General features: G+C 47.1%; 1 protein-coding gene across 5 annotated transcripts in view; it reads left to right on the top strand.

Annotated features, from left to right (window-relative positions):
• Positions 1–24,406, top strand: part of ANAPC1 (anaphase promoting complex subunit 1) — a 394,152-nt gene that overhangs the window by 348,093 nt on the left and 21,653 nt on the right. For all 5 annotated transcript variants that reach the window (XR_012502944.1, XR_012502949.1, XR_012502945.1 and 2 more), the window contains one exon: positions 3,274–3,375. The gene's annotated coding sequence lies outside the window, so the exon portion shown is untranslated. The remainder of the gene's footprint in view (positions 1–3,273; positions 3,376–24,406) is intronic.

Genomic DNA, 24,406 nt, shown 5'->3' with positions numbered 1-24,406 from the left:
CCAAAAGCATTGAAAGCAAGACACAACGGACCTTTCATGCCCTTATGTTCATAGCAGCACTATTCACAGGAGCCAAAAGGTGGGAGCCACCCAAGTTCCCATTGACAGATGAGTGGAGAGTCAAATGTGGTCTATCCATACAAAGGAATATTATACAGCCTTTAAAAGGAAGGGAATTAGGACACATAACTGCAACACAGATGACCTTGAGGATGTAATGCTAAGTGAACTAAGCCACTCCCAAAAAGACAAATCCTGTCTGATTCCACTCTATGTAGGATATAGAATAGGCAAATTCATAGAAACAGAAAGTAGAATTGTGGCTGCCAGGGGCTGGGGGAGGGGAGCCTGGAGGGTTCTTATTTAATAGGTATAGAGTTTCTGTTTGGAGAGAGGAAAAAGTTCTGGAGCTCTGTTGTATAACTACATTCATGTCCTTACTACTGAACTGTACACTTAAAATGATTAAGAGGGTAAAAATAAAAATAGAGGGAGAGAGGGTCTAACCATGGTACTGATTTCAGGGATGGGTAAGAGGATCCCATGAGATAATGCACACTTAGTGGAACTTTGGCCGGTGGGCTACGGCAATTGTAACTAGAGATATGCCGAAGGAGTTAAGGCAGGTTGTTTTCCCAGGTCTGAATTTCTGTTCTCAAGAACGCGCCTCTCTCCACCCTCCCATTTCCCACCCGAAAGAGCTCACCCAGCCTCCCAGTTCCGTCATGGGTTGTACCCATCTCGAGAATGGTCCCCATGGGCCATCGTGGGCCTCTCAGCCCGTGCCTCTGGGGCCCAGGGTTCTGCCCCACCAGCCTGCTGCCCGCGTGACTGGCAGTGGTTGTGAGAGGCCCCTGGCTGCCTTCACGGGCCTCTAAGTAAACCACAGAGCCCCAGCTTCCTCTTGTCCGCAGGCTCTCATCCCACTGAATTGGCCCTGCCCTGGGAGGAGGGGAAGGGAGGGCGTGGGTGGGGGGATTCAAGGGCAAGTGCGCCTCAGGGGTTCAATGCCAGCTGCTTCCAGATCTCATTCTGTCCCCTGCCTGGCCATGAGGCCCGTCGAGCCACATTGCTCCAGTGTGTCACCCGTAAAAGAAGGACAAGGGCAGGGCTGGGCCTCATAACCTCTAAAGATTCCAGATTTGGGGAGGGGGTCTCGGTCCTTCTGAGTTCTGTCTACCCTGGTCACCCCCACAAGGTACAGCTTCTGGCAAACTTAACATATCCAACAGGACATCCTGGGTGGAGAGGTAACACCAGTGTCTCTGTGTCTTCATGTGAGCTGGGACTGCTGGTGATGTGTCCTGGGCTCTGGGAGCAGCATGAAGCTCAGAGGTCTGGGTCAGAGCCCTGGCAGAGTGGTCTTTTGTAAGGCAGGCATTTCTGCCACCTGGCAGGAGGAGACCTCCTGGCAGGATTCAGGTTCACCTGAGCAGGAAGATGAGCAGCTGGCTTGGGAGGTGAGATCGGATTCCCAGGGCAAAGTGGAGCCACCTTTGTCTTAATGAGGAGGAAAGGACAAAAATCAAAGCGTTCATTAACACTTCAGAGAGGTTCGAAGAGCACATTTGGTGGCAAAGTACTGCCGCTCCTGGCCAGGCGAGGGTCTGGGGGAGAATCACATTATCCCAGCCCAGGGGGAAGAGGAGGGCTTCTCTGCCGGCTGAGAATTGTGGGGAGGCTCCCTGCTGGGGGATGGGGGGCTGCTTCTGGGATCCCCAGCTCTGATCTGTTTAGGAGATGGTTCTAGGATTCACAATTGTTTGTGAAAACCTTGACCTCCTCCAAGCTTCTCACATCCCTTCTGTGTTTCTTTCCCCTGATGATTTTCTTGCTGGTTATTTTTGCTGTCGTTGTTTTCAGAAGTCAACACTCAAAAGCCTTGATTTCTAGGACCAGCTGTGGACTTTACAGGAGCAAAAATCCATATGCTCAAACCGTGGCTCAAAACCAAAGTGAACCAGGTCAGACCCTCCCACTCTGCCTCCACCTTCTCCAGATTGCTTCCAGACTCCCTTCACTCAGTCATGCTGCTACCCAAGTCAGTTTTTCAGAAGCTACATTCTCATCCATCCACCACTCTTGGTTTCAAAAAATTATCTATCAATACAGTGGTATGTCCCCCAAATGACTTGACAGCTCCGTGACCTTTCTTTTCAGCCACAGATGAAAGGGGACTTAAAAGATGTGTGTGCGTGTGTGCCTTTGTGTGCACGCGCTTGAGTGGACGTCTGCCTAATCCACATACTCCTAATGGAAAACAGGATACGTTACAGAGCACGGCAATGGCACGATTACACAAAGGTATACGAGGCATAACCCGTTAGTGAGCTGCATTTTGTTCAAAGCTGAGATGCGCGGGCAGAATAACACGCCTTTGTGCCGGAACGCGTTCAGCCGTAGCGATGACTAATAATATAGCTGAGGATCTGTTCACATTTTCCCCCCTTTGTGCCTATTTTCATAAGTTAATAACTCAAGCATGAAATTGTTTCAGGCTGAAACACTGGTGGTGAGAGCACGGCAAACTGTGTGGGAAACAACTTTTTGTTGTTGTTGTTACTTAATTTAGTTTGGCTGTTTTTAAGTTAGCGAGAAGGTCCGTGTGAGTGTTCGTGAGCCATGTGTGGTCTGGGAAGCCCGATGAAGTTTGGGATTCGTATTGTACAAAGCGCATGGGTAACGACTACAGGTTGGAGTTGCTCTTCAGACCCGTGTGTGCTTCAGCTTAGGACAGGTCAGGTTGTTGGAGGGGGGAATGGAGCTGGGTAGGTTTGGATGAAATTGAATCAGAACATTATAAATGAAATCATTCTGGACTCACCTGCCTTCAACTAGAAAACTTCTAACCCAAGTCCAGGCGCCTGGTGAGCAAACAGCTGTTTCAGACAGCTGGGGGTGAGGACGGGGTGGGGGGGAGGAAACCGGCTGCTGGGCCTTAGTAAATTCCTAAAGGAACAGCAGGAGCGCAAACAAGATGAGTGCCAGTGACATCTCATCCCTCCGAGCGCCGGGCTTACCGAGCATTTCCCTGTGCAGAGAGCCAGAGAAAGCCCAGCTAGAGGACACCAGATCTCCTACAAGTCTAAAAAAAATTTTAAAATTCTTTCCTCTTCTTTGATCAGGACAGGAGACTTTGAGAAAGACAGAAACTGCAGAGAATAATATAACAAACCCCTAAGGACCTACATTCCAGAACGAACAAATGTTAATATTTCGTCATGATGATTCCAACAGTACTGATAAGACTGTCCCCTTTCTGTTATTTCACAGATGGGGCCAAGTGAGGAGCAGGAGGGGCAAGGACATGTCTGTGCAGCCTCCAGCACCTCTCTCCTCTATGAACGGGACCCCTACGAGGAGGCTCTCGGACCGGTAAGAAGACCCTCATTGTCCCACTTTACAAATGAAGAGCTTGGGGCCTCCCTGTTCTGAGCGCTGTGCTAGGCTCGGGGGACAGAACAGAAGATAAAGCCCAAAGCAGCCCCGATCCCTGCTCTAGAAATACGTGTGCTGCATAGGGTATATTTGAATCAATGACCGAGTGATGGATCATTGCCAAAGAAAAACAAAATATCTGGCCACCCTGTGAGATGGGGTGATGATTTTTATTTTTATTAGTAGATCGCCCCATTTACAAATTTTTGATGAATCCCTTTCCCCCCGCCAAATGGCATCTGAACCTGTCGAGAGTTTAAAAAAAAAAAAAAAAGTGAAATTTGACAAAGGATGCGAGCTGGCCTTCTGTGCTGCCCCCAGGTTCTCAGGCTACAGCTCCGTGCCTTGCATCAGTTAAGCCCACGCTGGGCTGCATCTTATTCTGCAAAGCCATGTGCACTCTGAGGGCGACAGCAGCCGGCTTGGGGTCCACCAGCTGGAATCTCAGAGAGCACAGTCTCTAAAAATACTCCGCTGTGCAGACGCACGTGGGGCCCAGGGGGCTTCTAGATTGACAGCTCCCTTTAAGCACCAACCATGGGTTCAAAAAAAAAAAAAAAAAAAAAAAAAATTCAGCCCGTCTTTTCTGCGTTGATTGATGTTAGCTCCGGAGAGTTTTCGCTGGTCATTTCAGAGTGATGGAAACGCCCCGGAACAGTTTTTGAAACAGTAAAAGACAGCAAAGCGGAGCTAGCAACGCGTCTTTGTCAGGGTCTGGGGCTCTGGCTTGCGCGGACGCTCAGACCGCGGCCAAGGTCACGGCGAGGCTGTTCCGGTACCTCCGCCTCCGCGCGGTCCGTTCCGGACTGGACCGCGCGCCCAGCAGGTCCGCGGGGCTGCACGGCCGGCCGCCTCTCTCCACCCCAGCCTGGAGGCTGCCTCCCCAGCACAACCCCGGAGGGCAAGGGGCGGGCGTGGAACTTTACAGTCCCAGCGTGTAAGGGAGAAAACTGCCCAGTTCGCCTGAAACGAAGCAAAGGGTCATGGGTGCTTAGAGTCTCACAGCCCCATGTGCGTGAATTGTTTCCCCGAGCAACGTACGGAAGGATGCTTGGGGCAAAAGTGCCTCCTCCTGGTCTGGTCGCTTCCAGAAAGAGAAAAACCACAGGGTTCCTGACAGAAGGGCGTTCGTTATATCAGCTTAGAGCAGGTCCTTCCTGGCCTCAGCCGGGGCCCTTCCTCCAACCGCACAGTCAGACAGAAACGCACAGCTCAGGGCTGACACACGCCCAGAGTTGTGTTCAGTCCTCAAAAAACTCTCCAGAACAGATTGCTGAGTCATGGTGCGTTCTGCCTTCCTCTCTTTCACTGAACTGGGCACTGTGCCGTCTTTGAAGTTACTTCAATCCAAGGACAGCAAACCTAAAGAGAGCAGGCTGGTTATTGAATAGACTATACTATCTGCATAGCCTGGTGCCTCCAAGAGAACATGAGAAGGTTGTTTCTAAGCGAGATCCGTGGAAAGCTCACTACTGCTGGAGGTGGCCCTGGGTAACACTGCAGAGCTGGCTCACCACGGCCCCGTGAAGAGGCAGTTGGGCAGGGAAGAAATCAAGACAGTTCCTTGAATGGATTCCTTGAATGGGGTCTGAAAAGATATGGTTGACGATCGCCCCATTATTTCTAAAAGTCCACTAGCTGTGTGTAAGAATTCCATTTGCTCCACATCCTCACCAGGGTCAGACTCTTTTGTTGTAGTCATTCTAATAGGTGTGTAGTAAGATCTCTTTGTGATTTTAATTTGCGTCTTCTCTGATTAATGCTAATGAGCATCCTTTCATATACTTGTTGATCATTCATGTATGTTCTTTGATGACATGTCTGTTTAAATATCTTGCCCATTTTTTAACTGTGTTGCTCGTTTTCTATGTATATGTATGTTTATTGAAGTATAGTCAGTTTACAATGTTGTGTCAATTTCTGGTGTACAGCACAATGCTTCAATCATACATGAACACACATATATTCATTTTCGTATTCTTTTTCACCATAAGTTGCTACAAGATGTTGAATATAATGCCTTCTGCTATAAGTATGAACTTGTTGTTTATCTATTTTATGTATATTAGTTAGTATCTGCAAATCTCAAACTCCCAATTTATCCCTTCCCACCCCCATCTCCTCCCCGTAACCATAAGTTTGTTTTCTATGTCTGTGAGTCTGTTTCTGTTTTGTAAATAAGTTCGTTTGCCTTTTTTTTTTAGATTCCACATATAAGTGATATCATCTGCTTGTTTTCTTATTATTATTGAGTTTTTGGAGTTTTTTATATAGTATGGATATTAAGCCCCTTATTAGACATATGACTTGCAAATGTTTTGCCCCAGACTATAGCCTATCTTCTCTAGCTTGTCTTCTCATTTTCTTAACAGTGGCTTTTTGTCTTTAATTTTGAAGAAATCCAATTTATCTTTTTTTTTTTCTTTTATGGATTATGCTCGTGGCATTGTATCTAAGATATCTTTGCCTAGCCCACGGTCACGAAGATTTTCTTCTAGAAGCTATAGATATTTCAACCTACAATGATCCATTTTAAGTTAATTTTTGTAAATAGTATGAGGTGCCAGTCAAAGTTCACTTTTGGGCCTATGGATAGGCCAGTGTTCCCTCAACATTTGTTGAAAAGATTATCATTTCTCTGCTGCATCGTTCTGCACTTTCGTTAAAAATCAGCTGTCCATTAGTGAGTGGGTCTGTTTTTGGACTCTTGATTCTGAAGTTCCAACAGGGTTTGTTTTAATCTTTACTCCACTGTCCTGATTATTGTAACTTTATAATAACTCTTGCAATCAGATGATGTTAGTTCTTCAACTTTGTTTTTCTTTTGCAAAGTTGTTTTGATTATTCGAAGTCCTCTGCATTTCCACATGACTTTCAGAATCAGCTTGTCCATTTCTGCAAAAAAAAAAAAAAAAGTCCTGCTGAGATTTTGATCAGAATTACATTGAATCTATAGATCAATTTGATGAGAATTTACACCTTAAAAATATTGAGACTTCTATGAACACAGACAATATCCTTTATTCAGGTTCTCTATTTTCTGTCAGCAATGTTTTGTAATTTTCAATGTACAGATATTGTCAGCCTTTTGTCAGATTTACCCTAAATATTTTATACTTTTTGATACTGGCATAAGTGGCAGTTTTTAAATTTTCAGTTGTTCATTAGAGGTGTATAGAAATACAGTTGATTTTTTGGTACATTAATCTTGTATCCTGTATCTTTAGTAAAGTCACTTTTTACATTCTAGTAACTTTTTGTTTTTATAGCATTTTCTAAATAGATTCTCATGTCATCTGCAAATAAGGATGGCTTTACTTCTCTAGTTCCAATCTGGATCTCTTTCATTTCTATTTCTTACAGTATTGAACTGGACTGAATCTCCAGTACAGTGTGGAATAGAATCTGTGAGAGTTTCTGATCTTAGGAGGAAAGTAGTCAGTCTTCCAGCATTAATAATGATGTTAGCTATAAGTTTATAGTAGCTGCCCCTTATCAGATTGAGAAAATCCCCATCTATTCTTAGTTTGCTAAGAGTTTTTAATCAGGAATATTTGTCGGATTTTGTCAAATGATTTTTTTACGTCTATGATTTTCATAGTTTACTAGTGTCATTATTGGCAAGTTTGGGTCAACTGTAGAACACATCTCTTTTTATGTCCCTTTATCCTCCCTGTTTATAATTGCCTTAAATATTTCTTCTACATACATTTAGAATCATATTAGTGGTGTGACAGTTTTTGCCTCAACTGTCACCATAATTTAGAGAATTTAAGAGGGAAAGGAAAATCCATTATTCTAACCAGTATTACCAAAATTTTTGCTTATTGTGTTGTTTCTCCCTTACTGATGTTCCAGTAGTCTTTCTTTTTCAGTTTCTTTTCTATTTAGAAAACTCTTTTTAGCCATTCTTAAAAATATGTCTTCTAGTGACAAATAGTCTGAATTTATTTCTTTTTCTGAAAATGTCTTGATTTCCCTTTACTGGAGAGGACCTTTCACCCAAACACAGGATTCTGGGTTGGTAGGTCTTCTCTGTCAGCTCTTAAAAGTACTCTGACCTCCATGGATTCTAACGAAAATTTGCTGTCATTCAAATTTGTTCCCCCATAAGTATTGTCATTTCTGTCTGTTTTCTATATATATATATTTTTTCTCTTTGTTTTTCAGACGTTTGACTATGATGTGGCTTGATGTGGATTTCTTTGGGTTTATTCTGTTTGAAGTTTGCTCAGCTTCTTAAATCTGTGTTTATGTTTTGTTTTGTTTTTGGGAGACTTGGAATGTCTTAAGCCTTTATTTAATGGAGTACTTTTTCAGTTCCACCCTCTTTTCCTCTCCCAGAACTCCAGCGTCACGGAAGTTAGATCCTTTGCTAGCGCCCCCTAGGTCCCAGGGGCTCTGTTCCTTTTGTTCCCCCGCCCATTGTCTTCTCTCCGCTGTTCAGATTGCATGTTTCATGCTGTGCTGCCTTTCAGTCCACTGTGCTCTTCTGTTTTGCTGTTGGGGGCTTCCCTCCGGGGGGGTGTTTTGGTTATTGCTGTTTGTTGCTATTGTATTTTTCAGTTATGAAGTTTCCATTTAGTTCATTATATTTTCTCTCTCTTGCCTGGGATTTCCTACTTTTTAATTTGTTTCAAGAATATTTGTCATTGCTCTTTGAAGCATTTTAACGGTGGTTGCTTTAAAATGTTTATCAGATAATTCTAATATCTCTACCATCTTGGTGTTAGCACCGGCTTTTTCCCTTCAGTTTGAGATCATCCTGGTTCTTGGTATGATGAGCAATCCTCTGTTGAAATCTTGACATTAGGGGTGTTAGGAGATTCTATCTCATTTTCATCTTTTGTTTTAACTGCCTTCCTCTGCCACTGCGCCAGTAGGCAAAGGCAGTGCGTGGCAGTGAGCTGCCTCGTTACTGCCTTCTGGGGACAGGAGTCCAGCTCCCCACGTGGTCACTGCTGACACCGGGGAGGAGCTTGTTACCTCTGGGTGGGATGGAAGTTTCAGCTCCCTGATCAGCCTTCTCAGACTCCACCCCGGGGTGGGAGGCGGGCAGGGTGGTGGGGGCACCTTGGTACAGCCTGGCGAGCATGGATGTCTGGTGGTGACGGTGGGGCTGCAGTATTTTCTCTGGTGTTGGCTGGAGTGGAATGGTTGTTGCCTAAAACTTTTCTTTCTCACTGGGCTGCCCCTTTCTGGGCCCTTTGGCTAGAGAGAGCAGGCTTTTATGGGGGCTGCTTCTTGGTCTGCTCTCTTTGGGAATTTCTGAGTTCCTGGCTTCTTTAATGCCTCATCTGGGGTAAATGAGACAGAAAGAAACCAAAGGGATCACTGCTTTGATCCACCAGTCCCGATGTCCCTATCAGTCTGTCTTCCTGCCACCTTCCAGAGTCTTCTCATATTTTTCAGATATAATGTCCAGGTTTTCACTGGTGTATTGCAGGAGGAATGGATAAGTACGTCTATTCCAACTTCCTGGAAGTGAAAGTTCTCATCTCACTTTTTGGATGCATTTCATTGTAAGTTGCAAATACTCAGCCTTAAATACCTCAACATGCATATGATTAATTACAGTTCTGTATTTGTTTATATCTTTCTTTTTTAAGATAAAAGTTGTACATACGTCAAAATGCCCAAATCCTAAGCAGACCATTTGATGAGTATACCCCACCCTCTGGCAATCCCTCATCCTCTTTCCCAGTCAGTCCCTCCCTGTCCCCAGCCACCCCGCAGAGGCAAACATTATTTCGTTTTTTTTAACAACCTAGATTAGTTTTATTTGTTCTAGAATGTCACATGAATTGTACTTTCTTGTGTCTGGCTTTCTTCTTTCAACATAATGTCTTGAGATTTATCCCCATTTCGTCCCTCATTCCTTTCTGCCACTGAGTTGTATCCCATCACACAAATATAACACAGCCAGCTGCTATTGCTGTGTTGTGCTATTGTGTGCTATCCTCCTGTTGGTGGGTACCCGAGGTTCTGACTGTTGTGAGTAAAACAAAGGAGAGCCCTTTTAATTTGGAGCATTTTTCTAACGATCTGAATAAACCTTTATCTGAACACAGGGTTTGGGGGTAATCACGTTTGAAAATGTCACTTTCCGCTCTGACATGTCGAGTATGTGATTTTCTGAAATGATATAAAGTCATTCCCTCATCCATTCATTTGTTCATTTAACCACTATTTAGTGAGTCTGTTCTCTGGACCAGGAATCATTCTAGGCCCTGGGATTAGGAGGGAAGAGTTCAAACTCAGATCTCTGCCTGGTGCAGCTGGCATTCTAGGTGGGGCAGAGGAGGGTCTCACCATAAACCAAACGAGAAACAGACATAGAACATCGGTTAACAGTGCGTGCTATGGAGGAAGAATAAAGCCAGGTACAGGGTGGAGGCTGACATGGGGCCGGGGGTAGGTAGGGAGTCATTCCAGCTTTGGAGGTCAAGGGGAGACCTTGGAGGAGGGCAGGGGAGGATTCTTGGAGAAGGTGAGCTTTGAAGACACAAGGACCTTTCCTGAAAGTCTGTGTCTTTAAAGTACCTTCATGCCTGGGAATTCATGACTTCAGAAATGACTTCTCCGTCACGCCCAAAGGGTGGGAAGCCCCAAGGCCCCCGAGAGGGGGCGGCTGGCCAAGATGGCACTGAAAACACTGCCCCAGCCGGATTAGAGGTCTGTGCCCCCACCCCCTAGGTGCTGGTGGGCTGACCTTCTCCTTCGCTTCCTGAAGGGGAGCCTTCAGTCGCCAAAGCCCCTCTGCCCATCCCCCCCCCCCCCCCCCCCGCAGGTGCTTCCCCAGGAAATAAGGGCGGGGAGCGAGAAAGCCACATCCAGACTGTGGGGTCTGGAGCTTCCTGGCCTGTGCGTCCTTGGGCAAGCCCTCTCCTGCTGGTGGGGGAGTCTTCCAGTCACAAGTGGAGGAAGGAGTGACTGGTGGTGGGACATCCACCCACGTGTCCTCCTCCCCTTATCGCACTTGTCACCCCACATGCCCTCAGCAGGGCTGCCGCCTGTGTGCAAACACCGGCTGGGAGCTTTCTGTTTTGTCTTGTTTAACTCACACCACCCTTGGGGTAGGCTCTGTATTCTTACCCACGGGAACCTGGGGACAGTCATTTGCTGAGTCGAAAGCAGAATTCTAAGTCAGGTGTGCCCCGTCCTAGCCGGGTGCTTTTAGCCCCTGCATTTTATTGTTTACTCAATTCGGAACAGACGGACCAAGGGTCCTTTGGGGATGTGAGTTTGCAGAGGTCAGAGGGAGGGATCTGGAATAAAGCTAGGGGATGTTTCCAGGAGAGGAGTGGGGATCTGAGAGAAGCCTCGTGTGGCTGGCCAGTGGAAGAGAGGGGACAGGGAGTTTGATGGGAAGGAGCTGGCATTCAGAATGGGGGAAACCTGGGTTCAAGCCCAGACTCCACACCAGTCCCACAAATGGCAGGATTTGGGGCAAATGGCTTAAGCCCTCCAAGCTCCCACTCCCTCATCTGTAAAATGGGGTAATAATGGGTCCAGCGATGCCATGCATGTAAAGTGTTAGGCCGTGCCGGGCTCACGGTAAATGCTCAATAACTGCTGGCTGATTTGCTGTTGTCTGAGAGGGGCAGGCATCTGACCCGGGAGTGTGGGGACCTGGCAGAACCACCCCCCACCACCCCTGCAGGAGGATCTCTGCAGGGACCTGGGCTTCCTGCATCCCTGCGTTGGAGGGACTGAGTGGCCTCTGTGGTGCCTTCCAACCTGCAGATGTCATTTTTAGTCTTTGCTCCGGTAGCAGCAGCGGCTCCAGCAAGGGAGGGAGCAGCAGCTCCTGTTGGCTCCCGGACACCCCAGCTGTCATCTTGGGGAATGTGTTTATCCACCCCAGAGGGAAGTAGATGAGTGAGAGGGGAGGCGAGCGGGGGACCGGGTTTTCCAAACACTGGCCTGTGAGCTCCAGCGCGCTTGCCGGGGACACGGACACCCGGCCAAGGCGGCGTCATGGCGGGTTAGGGCGCGCGGTGCGCTCCCTGCACCGAGGAGATGGATTTTGCAAACTTATTATAAACAGATCACATTTCTTATCCTAATGTGGCTGTTGGCTACCTGCCCGTGAATTTTAGCCTTCAGGAGGAAAACAGTTGCTTGAGCTGAGGGTTCAGTACTTTTTACTACTCAAGGCTCCTTCTGGTCCCCTTCACCCCGAGACACACACACACATGCACGCACACACACTGGCCTTCATACAGACATAAGGTCGTGGTCGTTGATCCCTTCTGCTACTGCAGATGCTCCTCCATCCACATGTGTATCTGGGGATCCAGGACCTGCTAACAGGACTGTGGCAATATCTTGCCTTTTCAGGAAGAGTCTTCTGTGTACATTTTCACATTTAACAAATTCACTCTGGCTTCTGCTTCCAAAGTCTTCTTCCCCTTCAGGTGCGTACTTTAATAGTCCACTTCGTTGGCTAGTGTCCAACATGCCTTTACAAGGGGAGGGTGAGGCCCAGAGAAGGAGGGTCATCTCCCCAAGGTCCCCAGCAGGTTAGTGGCAAAGGTTCCCTGGACCCCACACGATCCAGGACACTATCGTGAGGAGACCCTTTCAGCCCCCTCAGCTGTCTCCTTGAGGCTGCAGTTCAAAGCCCAGAGATGCCCAGACATGACTGCTGGGGACCTGAGATCCAGCCGGCCAGACACAGAGAAGCCCTGGGCAGCGGGGCCTCTGCTCCTTCTGGTCAGCCTGCACGCGTGGTGTTTTGTGAAAGAAATGCAGGTATGGGTTTGCACCAAGCTCCCTCCTTGCCTTGTTCAAACCCCACCAGGCTCCCCTCCCCTCCTGTCCTAGTTTGTAGTTCCCTCTCCCTCCCCCATCCTCCCCTCCCTCTTTCCTCCCCCTACCTTCTCTCTTCCTCCTCCCCTCCCCCACCTCCCTCCCTCCTTCGCTCTCTCTCTCTCAACTTGTCTTTCAGAAGGTCCTCCCTCATCTTGTCCTTCACCAGAAATGCTGGCAGCTGCTTTCCCTGCCCAGCTTGGGCCCACAGAACCCTTTCCTCCTGAGCCAGAAAAGTGGGCACAAAACGAATGCCCAGGCTTGGCCCCTCAGGGACCCAACATCAAAGGCACAGGAAACAACTCTGTCTCCCTGTCTACTGACTGCTCAGCTGATGTGTCTCCAGGCTGTACCTCTGCCCGAGGAAACAGCCCTGTTGGCCACACCAGGCATGCAAGATGTTTTGATCTCACATGGCAGGTGGCCAGTTTCTCTGGGGCTTTCCTGGTCACACGTCTTGTCACACGTCTGATGGACAAGAAGAGGATTCTAGTCAGACCCCCACTAGGGGGGGTGCCTGCATCTGCCTGGTGTCCACATGGACATGGTGCACACCACACACGCACAGTCAGAGCGCACATGCACACGCGCACAGGTGCACACCCACACGTGCACACACACAGGTAGGCTTATCCACAGAGGGGTGGCTCCAGCCCTCTAGTTAGCTCATTAAAAAAAGTCTCTGTCTGGCTGTTTGTAAGAGTAACCCATTTCTCCCAGGTTTTCTCCTGGACCCACATGACAGCCAGCTCCTTGTGGGGCCTCAGGGGCCCCAAGCAGTGCACACCCTTCCAGGGGGCCAAGACAGCCTTCAGCATTTGCACCGGAGCACTCACTCCTGACATCCGCAGGCAGTCGGCCAGGCCCTCGAGGGGGACGGCTGGGGTTTGCTCCCGCCAGCCCCTCTGTGAAATGAGAAATGAGTCTGTTCTGCACTCTGGGCCCCTCTTCCAGGAACCAAGGAGCCGGGTGCCAAGCCGAGCCCACTAGGGGCCTGGCACCAGGTCATCACCCACAGCTGCTGGGATTCCAAAGATTGACTCTGGGCCAGAACCTGAGTGTGGTCACCCTGTGACAGAGCGCAGAGCCACAGCGCACGCCTTGTCCCTGACAGAATCCCTAGGAGCCGGGGAAGGACTCACCCGAGCTCAGGGTCCAGCGTCAGTGAGAGCTGATTTCTAACTGGGGTGGAGTGAGAAGAGCTGACTGTGGGGTTTTATTTTAAACCTGCCCTGAGGAGAGGTAAAATTAGGTGACCTGGAGCTGTGAACGGTGTCCTGGTCGTGAACTTGCTCCCTGTCCATGAAACCCCCTCCCCCCAGGCTCCTAAGGGGCACAAGCAACTGTGACGTTTTAATGATTTCAGATTCAAAACGTGTTCTCCTCTGCCTGCCTCCAAGAGGATTTTGAGAGGGTGCAGGATTCACCGCTGACGTGCACCAACTGATACACAATGAGATGAAAACTGCCGAGCAGAGGAGCAGGTGCCTGCGGGCTCCAGGTGTGAGGTGACGGCCACCAGTAAGCGTGGAACACGCCTCCACACGGCACACAGCTGGGGTCCCGCCCCAGGCCTTCTGCCCCAGGCCTCCCGCCCTGCTGTCTTCACGCCTCGGACACTCGGCCACACGGTGGCAACCCTGCCAGGAGACTCGGCTTCTCACCTGCCGTCTCTGGCTGCCTCTGGGGAGGAAAAAGAACACAAGTATCTTACTTTTTAAATTTTAAAAGGTATTTTTAATTTAATTGATAACCCTTGTCCATGATACAGAATGTCAAAGATTCAAGCCAGCGTGTAAAGAAGAGTCTCCCTCTCAGCCCGACCCCCAGGACCCCCAGAGGCAGCCATCACTGTTAGATTCTTAGGGACCCTTTCAGGGCTAGTCTTTGCTCAGACTCCAACTCTGTTTTGTTACATAAAGGGCAGCATATTGTACTATTTGTTTATTTAACTAGCAGAACGTTAGACGTTTGGGTTGTGTCTGGTCTTTGGCAAACACAGCGATGCTGCTCAAATATTCCTATCCGTGCACGCAGCTCACCATGTGTGCGAATATCTGTAGATGAATTCTCGGAGGCAGAGTTCCCAGGGAAAGAGCTAAGTGCATTTGCAGTGTTCATAGATGCTGCAAAACTGCTCTCCATCAAAACTGTGCTAGTCTGCAAACAACTAGGATAAATACACGTGCCTGTTTCCAAATACCTTTTTGAACGTGCACGTGATCAGAGTTTGACCATCTGAACGATGAAAAATGGTACCTTGGTATAAATGTAAAGTGCATCTCTCTTTCTATGAAGGTTGTTGAATGTTTCTTCAGATGCTTCAGGGCCATTTGTATTCCCGTTGCTGTGTCTCCTCAGTTCACATCCTTTGCCCTTTTTTTTTTTTTCTTTCTATTTGACTGTTGGTCTTTTATTGATTTATAAGTCTGTATATATTAGGGATGTTTGCACTTTGTCTGTGATATTATTTAACTTTGTCTGTGATATTATTTAGAAGAGGTTTTCTCCATTTGACATTTGCATTTTGAGTTTGTCTGTGGTAGGTTTGGCCATGCACTTTAGAAAACTTACATTCTATGTAGTTATTTTCATCAACTTTTTTCCTCTTTTTGGTTTTGTATTTTGTGTTTATGCTAATAAAGATATTCTTCCCTCTGAAGTGAAAAAATAAGTATTATTTCCTTTTGGTACATTTATGGTTTCTTTTTTGTATTTAAATATTTGATCTATGTAGACTTAGTTGGATATGCAACTGATACGGATTTACCTTTTTTTCCCTCCTGATGGCTGCCCTGTAGTCCCAGTACTGTTTCCCAAATGACCCATCTTTCCCGACTGGTCTGAAATGCCATCTTCATCCTCTCCTGGAGGCCTTGTTTGCCCTTGGTCCTGTCTCAGAGTGGGAACAGAGGTGCCTTTAAGTGAGCAGCACAACACACAGGCTCAGAAGCCCAGACCAGGGAACATCCCCAGAGGCATTCTTTTTTATCTATAGTTTAAAATACAGAGAAAATTCTCCCCACTTTAGAAAATCCAGCCTTCTCCTTTCATTTACCTTCCCATTCTGTCACATTTTAAACCTTCCTCCATCACCCCACTCTCACCCTGCAGGCTGGCCCCCACCAACCCATGGTTTGAAGGTGAGCATTCATGCTACTGGCCCTACATGAAAAGTCCAGGACTGGCCGGACTCAGCGATGTCAGCAGGACTGAGTCTTAGTCACCCTGTCTCTCTGCTCTGTCTCCCTCTTAGCACCCTGCAACCCCAGAAGTGGCTGTGAGCTGGCTGCCAGCAGCTTAGCTCACATCCTATCCTCTTAGCAGCCCAGATGACGGAAGTCTGGGAACGTCAATGACTGGACCAGCTACCCATCCTGGACAGGTCACTGGGACTGGAACATGGGATGTGCTGGTTAGAGGTTTTGGGTCACTTGTCCACTTCTGGATCAGGTAGCCCACCTAAATGATGTGGGACTTTTAAGAAGGTAATTAAAAAGAGCTGACTCGGTTGTGGAGACCCTTCTTCCTTCTTTGGGACATGGATGTGAAAGCAGGAGCTCCTGTAGCTGTCTTGTGATCTTGAGGATAGAAGCCAGTACTAGGATGGCCTCTAAATATATGCACCCATAGAAGAGCTTGTTTCTTCTTGTGTTTCTGCTCCACCATATTTGCTTGCTTCCAGTATTTACCTCAGCAGTCACATTGACTCTGCTGTGGCCAGTGTGATTACTCAACTCCTACTTGGAAACCTATCACACAGCCTCCACTCCTGGGGTTAGGTTTGATCTGTATCATTGAGTTATCCTATTCTTTTTAACCCAGCCTTTAAAGAGCTAGTCCACTGAGAAATTATTTAAAGTTTACTGAACAGTGATGAGGCATCTTCTGAGCTGGTTTTCTCCCTGCTACAGGGCATCACAAAGCAGCAGAGTGGAAGGTCTCAGATATGAATCCAATGTTTATTTTTCTATGTAAAGTAGAATATTTCTGAGATGATGTTAGCCCCCCCTTCATAACCTTAGCCTGTTGAAGATTACATTGACCCCTCCTCTTTGTCCCATAATTAATCATTTTATAGGTTTCCATCTTAAAGAGGAAAAATAAAAGAAAGAAGTTATCAGATCCAGACCCCTTGGGGAGATGGATCCATGCTTGCTCTCCTGGGCCAAAATGCCTACCAGCAGCTGGGAGAGTCTCTCCATGGGTCTGAGTGTGGCCTCAAGTTCCTTAGGACTCGGTCTTAATCTTCCCTAGATGGTACAGTCATTGAGAGGCAGGGCTGTTCCAGAGGGCAACACTGGGACACTTCCTGATGTGACAGTCATCAAATAGGTGCAGACACATGTTACAGCCCCCAGACGACCTTCTACCTTTCTGCACATAATCATCTTCTCCAACTGTTCCATGTAGTTCAAGGTCTCCAGCCATCTAAATATGCCAATCAACGTCATCAGGACACAATGTAAGATATTTTGCTTCATTTTGACTTTGTTTAGTTTCAATACCATTTTGCCCTTATAGCTTTTTGTTCTTTCAAAAAACAAACAAACAAACAACACCCCCCACCCCAAACCCACCTGTAAGCCTATCACCTAGATATAACCAACTAGAAAGAAGAAACAAAATTTTGGCTATTTTATTTTCTGTATATAAAAAAGTACATGTGTATTTTGCTTTACAATGTTAGGATCATAATATCTCTAGCAGTTTTTGTTAGGAAATTGTCTTTTACGATATGCTTAATGTCTGTGTAATAGTTCACCTTATAAGTGTGTCATGATTTATTTAGCCGTTCCCTGCTTGCCAGCCTCTAATTAGAAAAAAGTTCTTGAAGTGTCAACACTGGGTTAGAGTCATCTCGGCCAATCCTCCCAACATCTCTGTCAGACAGGAATTATGATTATCTTGAGTATATGCTTCGGAAGTTTAAATAAACTATTCAGACACGCAGCTAGTGAGTGCTGGGGGGAGAATTTGATTAGCAACCCCACCTACACTGCTGCCCACTCCCTGGACCCTTGTATGTACTGTCATCTATTTTTGCCATCTTGAAAGAGAAATGTTAACTTACTGTCTCTATTTGCATTTATTTGGTTGTTGGCAAGTTTGAGCATCTTTTCACTTCTTATAGACCGTTTGCATTTATTTTCCTTCAAAATACTTGCTTGTGTTTTCCGCCTGTTTTTCTGTTAGTCTTGTGCTGTACACACACACACACACAATTAGCCCACTATCCGTTATATATGTTCCTCAGTTGTCTTCTTGCTTTTTAATATTGTTATGATGATTTAGAATTGAGAAGTTCTAAATTTTTTATGGCTTCCCATATTTTTCTTTATGATTATCCCCATTAATTTTATCTTTAGGATGTTTCCATTCCTCCCAGGTGCAGATAAATATTTATTCCTTTTCTTCAGTTATACAGGGAGTTCATTTCCACATTTAATTCCTTTATCTACCTGGAAGTTACTCATTTTCTTCTCAAAAGGTCAGTTCAGAAGTACCTGATTAAGTTTGTGTGGGATGGCCGCATTCCAGTACCTGTTCCCTGGATGAGCCAAGGCTGCCACCCCTGGTACCTGGACCAGCCCGGATGGGCATCACACGCTATAGAGACATTATACTTCCACTAATACCACTAAAGCCACGTTGACTGTTAGCACTCGCGTCCATCACTCGCTGACAACAACCCCATGACAGTGAACACTGCCAGACTCCCTTTTGTTCCGGGGGTGAGGGTACAACGTTTCGAGAAACGTTTCCACCAGTTGCTCTAAACTTGCATATAACACTTCTACATAACTGCATCCATCAAGTAGGTATTATTTGGTCTTTGGCTTTTTATCTTGTAGCATAATTTCCATTTATATTCCCAGGTGTCAGGGACTACCATCGAGCCATCTCTCCTTCTATACTTTTTGAAAATGGACAGTTTGCCTAGGGGTCAGCTGCCCACTGTTTAATCTCTGTGCTTCTTAGAGATCATCTGAGGGTTCCCATCTTTGCCTGGGCTGAAGACCAGTTCACTCAGCATATCTGAGTATATCCTGTCTTCTCACGAGTCCCGGATTCTACCTTTCGAAAGAATATTCTGAAGAAATAGAAGAGGGGGAACTACATGGAAATTGCTGGCTCTGACTTCCTTTACATTTTAGCATCTTCTCCACGCACAGCCCTATCCCTCTCTTGTCCTGCTCTCCAAGTAGCTTTTAAAGCCCTTGTGAAATTGTGGTCCTACAAGAACCTCTGCTTATTTTGGGTGTCGGCCCTTCCAGGGCTGCTCTCCCAGGAGCTGGCCTCTCCTGTGGCCTCTCCTTGATTCCGTGCCCCCTTTGGGTGCCTTTTAAAGATCTGAGATCACCAGTGACCCCCCCTTTGTGGCTACACTGGGTTTTCCCCAGGTATTTCCTTTCTTTCGTCCCTCAATGGGATTAGTCACTATTATATAAGCAGAATTTGTGGTTTCCCCCTCTCTCCTTCCTCTCTTGGGATCTGGGTGCATTCAGACCCTCGAGCCCCCTGGCCCTTCAGGTTAAGATTATGCAGCACTAGGAAATCTTGCCTGATCTCCCCAGGCCTCAGTTTCTTCATGTCAAACTGGGCATGAACAACAGCATTCGCCGCCTGGAGCTGCTATGAAGGAAGCAGCACACGGTCGTGAGCGTGATTGGTGTTACTACTTACCTGTTATCACTGAAACCCTTTGTGGTTAGAAGTGATAGAAACCCAACTCGAACTGGCTTATACACGGAGAAAGAACCTCAGGCATTTTTTCCCAAGGGCTCATTAGCAAGCAAAGTCCCCAGGTCTGCCAGATACAGGCGCAGCTGCGTTGAGAGCTCTGTCAGTGTCCCCAGGGCTCAGGTCCCTCCATCTGGCTCTGCTGCTTCTTCACAGGGAAGCAAGAAGGTGGCAGCACCAGGTCCCCATCCCCCGCTCCGCCCACCTCATCCCAGCCCCGCCCACCTCATCCCTAGCCCGGCAGAGCTGCAGTGAGCGCAGGACTGCAGAGCTTGGCGCCTACCCCTGGCAACCGGCACCATGCCCAGGAAAGGGGGTGCAAGGCTCTGAATCTGGGAGATGTGTTTCCCAAAGAGCAGCTCAGAAGCCTTCCTGACTGTGTGTGGTTTCATGGACACTCCTGAGCACCTCCTCCCCTCTGCAGTTCACAGCCCTTTTTTTCCAGCAAGACAAACCCCACCAGAATGGAGGAGGATGACCCTGAGCCTGGTCCACAGGAGCCTGCTTCTTACCTGCTCCTTCCCCTCGCCCCTGGCCTTGACTCTTGTCTCTGACTTCACTAGACTCCTCCTGGGCTCCCCTCAGATTGGTCCTGATGACTGATAATTAATTGGCCTTTTTTTGTCCTTTGACCCCTACCTGTGCCTTCCAGATGGGTTTTCTACACTTGCTAACTGACCACAGAATCACCCTCAGCTCTGCTTGTCAGGCTCACTGGACCAGACTTTTTGTTTGCTTGTTACCTCTACGTGATGCACTTTTGGGCTGTCCAATTACAGGCCTGGTCACTCACTCTGGTTATGGGGTGACGCTCTGTCACATAGGGTGCCAGGCACCTTTGTTTAAGGAGCCTAGAATCCCCGTCCCTTTGCACAACTCCGTGTCCCTTTGAGACCTGGCCTTGACCGCTGTGCAGTCTTGCTGGAACGGGGAGTCCAGGTGCTGTGCCCCCTGCACAGAAGTAGGAAGGTGTCCACGATGTCGTCCACAGAGTCCCCTCCCTTGCCCCAGGGCTGAGTGGAGCAGCCTCGGAAGCAGCCCGGGCAGCCCATTCATCCCCCAGGGAGGTACCTGACAGCGGGAAAGTTTCTGTCCTGGGCTGAACCAGTTCTCAGCTCAGAATCCAGCTTTTCCCACCGACTCTGTGAGCTTCTTCGCAGTTTCCAGTGTATTTCCTTTTTCGCTGGAGTCAGCAAGAGCTGTGTCTTTGGCTTTCGAGAATCCTAGCTGATATTCTGGGGTTCTGCTTCATCTTTTCTGGTTTTATAGATTTATTTGGGCTTTAAAAAAATTCCTCCCTCTGAAGTTTCCATTTAAACTCTTTCTGGTCACACTGGCACGTCTCCTGCTCCGTGTTCTTCTCAGATCTGGGGTCATACATCCTGCTTCCTGCCAGGACCCCGCTGTTCTGGGGTGGATCTGGGCTGGGGTCCAGGAGACACAGTTCTCCACTCTGACACCATCTACATGCCCAGATGTTCCCTCTGTATACTTCCTCTCTCCTTTCACTTCCAAAGTCACGAACTTCAAGTGAAAGAAGGAGCGAAACACCACCTGTAACACCAGTTCCTCCAATTTCCTCCCCAGAACTTCAAAGTACATAGAAATATATTGGATTTGGACTCATAGGCTCATGGACTGTCACACTTGGAAGAAAACTTAGAAACCATCACAGGTCTTTACTCAAGTGCCGTCTGTGGTCAGTTGATTGTGGCTGACGGGGTTTCACAGCTGGGCACAGTAGGCAAGGTGCTGTGAGGGACTGGCAATGCCTGCATGGGTGTGATCAGGGCAAGGACCAGCCTGTCTGCCGAGGATTCGCACTCCAATGACCTGCCCCACACTTTACAAACGAGGAAACTGAGTCACACACGGATCAAGTTGTCTAAAGCCACACAGGGAGCCAGGGCAGATTTGGGGATTGAATCTAGGTTGTCAGGCCTTTCCTGTCAATGACAATGACTCCTCTTTCATGCTGGGGTTCGGTCTCCTGTGAGGTCATCAAAGTCTGCTTGCTGATTGCATGGTGTGGATTCTAGGCACGGCCACTTCTGTAAGTCACAGCAGGGTCCTGCTCGTGCCTGTGGGACCAGGCCTAATACTCCTGGAGAACTTTCAAAATCACCGTTCTGATGCCCTAGGGCGGTCCAGGTGGCGCTGGCCCCGGGAGCTCACCTGGTGGTGGGGACATTTTATCTGATTGCTGTTGGAAAACTTCAGAAACTGCTGTCCCAAACAGAGCATTTCCGTTTCATTCCAAATGAGAAAACAAAGAGCCAGGTGAACTCCCCCAAATGCTAAAGCTCATCACACTTGAGATGGGAAGTCAGGTCCAAATCTGGACCTGGCATCCCTCGTGAGAGCTTGCCGTGGGGAGAGGGGACGAGACGCCTTCCACCTTCCTGTGAAAGCCAGCTTCCTTGCCTTTAAACCCATCCGGTTTGACTGTCAGGTTCGGAGCCTTCAGAAAAGTCAAGATGCACTCCTAGAATTAGCGAGGGAGCTCGCTCATGGACAGGGAAGACCTTGCAAAAAGCAGGCAGCTCCAGGACCTGGGGTGGCCTCCTGCAAACTCGTTCTCCAGCCCCTGGGAGAGCGAGCGGCCTGTCTCCTGGGCTCCCAGCTCCAGCATGGGGTCTCCCGATAAGGAATTCAGGACTGCTGCCTTTGGGGGAGGGAGTTTGTCTGGCCTGGAGCCCATTCTCAGGACAGTCGTCAGCAGCCTTAGTAATGGGACAGCATCCTGTTTTATTAAAAGCCTGTTGCTGGCCGGGAAAGCTGTCTGCCTGCTGTGTGGGCAGGGGCCCAATATCCCCGCGGGCAATTCCAAGCCAGCCCTTCGCGCTGACATCAAACCAGGAAAGAACACGACTGTTTTTTAGCTGATGAAGCAGTACTTTTTCTCTTTCTTTTCTCTCTCTCTCTCTTTTTTTTTTTTCTTACAGTTCTCCTGCCTGATTCTGCTGTGTGCATTTGTGTGTGTGGGCATGCATGTGACACTGTCAACCGGCTGTAACCAGAGTCCCTCCCCCTCCCCCGCCGCCTCCCCCAGAGCCCACCTCCAATCTCGCCCCCCTTGTTCCCCTCCCCCACCCCTCCCCCTTAGCCCCGCCTTGGCCCCCAGCCCCCAGCCCCTTGGTAGACACCGGAGCAGAGGGAGGCCCAGACTGTGGCCTGAGGCTATTTACAGGGTTGAGGGGAGGTGGGGAGGGCAGAGAAGTTTTCTGCTTTGTTTATCTTCTAAGTCTGGAAACTTGACAGAATTCATCCATTTCTAAGGAAGCCTTCATGTGCAAGTTTCCAAAAATAAAAAATAAAAGGAGACTGGCTTCAAAAGGAACCAGGGGAAAAGCTGTTTTCTCTGTGAGCTGATTTGTTTATTATTAGAGTTTTATTCCCTAACATTAGATTAACTGAAGGTAGGAAAAAGACAGTCACTGTCATATTTTTATTACATTCTTACTTCCGTCTTCTTTTGCCTTATCAGTGCAGAGGGGGGGACACTGTTTGAAAGAGACGTAATATGCTCATTTCACACAGGTCTATGGGAAATCGAGGTTTGGGGGAAATTTTTATATTCGCTTTTTCTGCTGAAGTTACAGATGACTCTGGGAATCTTCCATTTATGTTGTGAAATTAAAATCACTCAACTTGCCCCACTTTTACGCATTAAAACAAATGAAATGTGCTGGAACACAGACTTCAAAAATAATTTTTTAAAAAATTAGAAAAGCAGTTTAGTGTGCTGGTTGGTTGTCTGTACATGATTTCTCTGGGTCTTTGGAAAATTTGGTGTCAACAGCACCCATATCGAGGATACCATGTGAATGTATTCGGTTCTCTTTAACCCTGCATTCAAACAAGAAGCTTCTCATGTCATGCCAGAAAAGGATATATGTTTTGGAAAAAATTTAAAGGTAGTCAGTGGAGATCAGGGGACTTCAGAACAAAATATATAAAATGCACTTGAAAATGTGTTACTTCACATGTGAACTTCACTTTCAATATAAGGATATAAATATTCAATTTTAAAACTTCTTCCATTTACCACATTCTGTGAATCACTGTACTGATGTGAGCGTAAAATACTGTAAACTCATCAGTTTTGCTATGCATTTTAATATTTGATGCATTTGCTTTGTAGTTGTTTTCAAAATCTTGGGAAGAGCTCATCCATGCACAAGAAAAAGAGCAACATAAATCATGTTAAGTCCTGTCTACTTTTTCCTAAACCGTGTCTTTAAGGTAAAAGATAGTCAGCAAAATTGGATTTTTTTCCCCCTTTCTACTCTCTTAAGAGAAACCAGAGGATTATCTTGATGGTGAGGGAACAAGTATAGAAAGCAGTATTTTTATTTTTATTTTTTATTTTTGGACGAGAGCAGGGCTCTATCAGTTGGCCCAGTGTTCTGCCTCCTGTGTCTTGGTGGTGAATTTAAAACATTAACTCCAAGTTTTAATACTGCGCTTTCCCGCAGGTCACTGGGCCAAAAGCCCATCCAATATTGTCAGGCAAAGGCCCAAGATGAGAAACAAGTAAAACACAGATATGAGGTCTTGACTCACACAGCTCAACATGTGTAATTAAGAAAACTCCAGTAGTTCCATGGTAATCTGTCTCTAGATAAATGTAGTCATGGTCTTCAGCTCCAGAGGAAAACCTCTTCATTCAAGACCCTGGGTGAGGAATGGAAAGAGCTCAAAGAAAACCATTTTCTGTGTTACAGACAAGTATTTACATTACGAATCAACTTTTGATCCAGAAAAGAAGTAACAACCTGTTGAGGTTTTCAAAAGGAATTCACTATCCTGTGGACTAAATACAGAACAGGCTCAGAGAAATGTGACTGCTGAATAATGCAATTGATCCCTTCCAAGAAAGCAGAGGGCGGAGTTTTCTGATCCTTGGAAACACCATTGATAGTTTTGGGGTTTTTTTTTTTTTTTTTTTCCTGCTTTCTGGAAAATCAACCAGGAAAGAAAACATGTCTGAAACATTTTGAAAAAATAAGCTGTCTTGGCATCTGGTTCTGGAACAAGATGGTGTAGATTCACTTTCCCTACTCTGTTTCTCTAAATACAACTAAAAACCCTGGAAACTATTCAACAGACAATGATAAAAACTCTGAAAGTTAGAAAAGAGGAAGGTAGACTCTCAAGAATTCTCAAGACTTGGGAAACAACAACTTTTGAGTTCCCTGAGCTCTTTTTTATCTCCCATGTACCCTGAATGGGGTACAGGGAGGAGGGGTCTGCAACCTGACATTACCATCAGGCTCAGACTAAATAAACAAACAAATAAAAAACTTTGACAATACCCTGCTGCCTCTGGCCAAAGTCCAGGAAAAGGGAAACACAACAGAGGCCCAATAAGAAGTTCCAGGCGCCATTTTACAACCCAGGGTCCCTT

This window comes from Camelus bactrianus, chromosome 28 (assembly GCF_048773025.1).
Source record: "Camelus bactrianus isolate YW-2024 breed Bactrian camel chromosome 28, ASM4877302v1, whole genome shotgun sequence".
Lineage (NCBI taxonomy): Eukaryota > Metazoa > Chordata > Mammalia > Artiodactyla > Camelidae > Camelus > Camelus bactrianus.
Note: the sequence above shows the minus strand (reverse complement) of the source record. Positions and strands in the feature narration are given on the sequence as shown.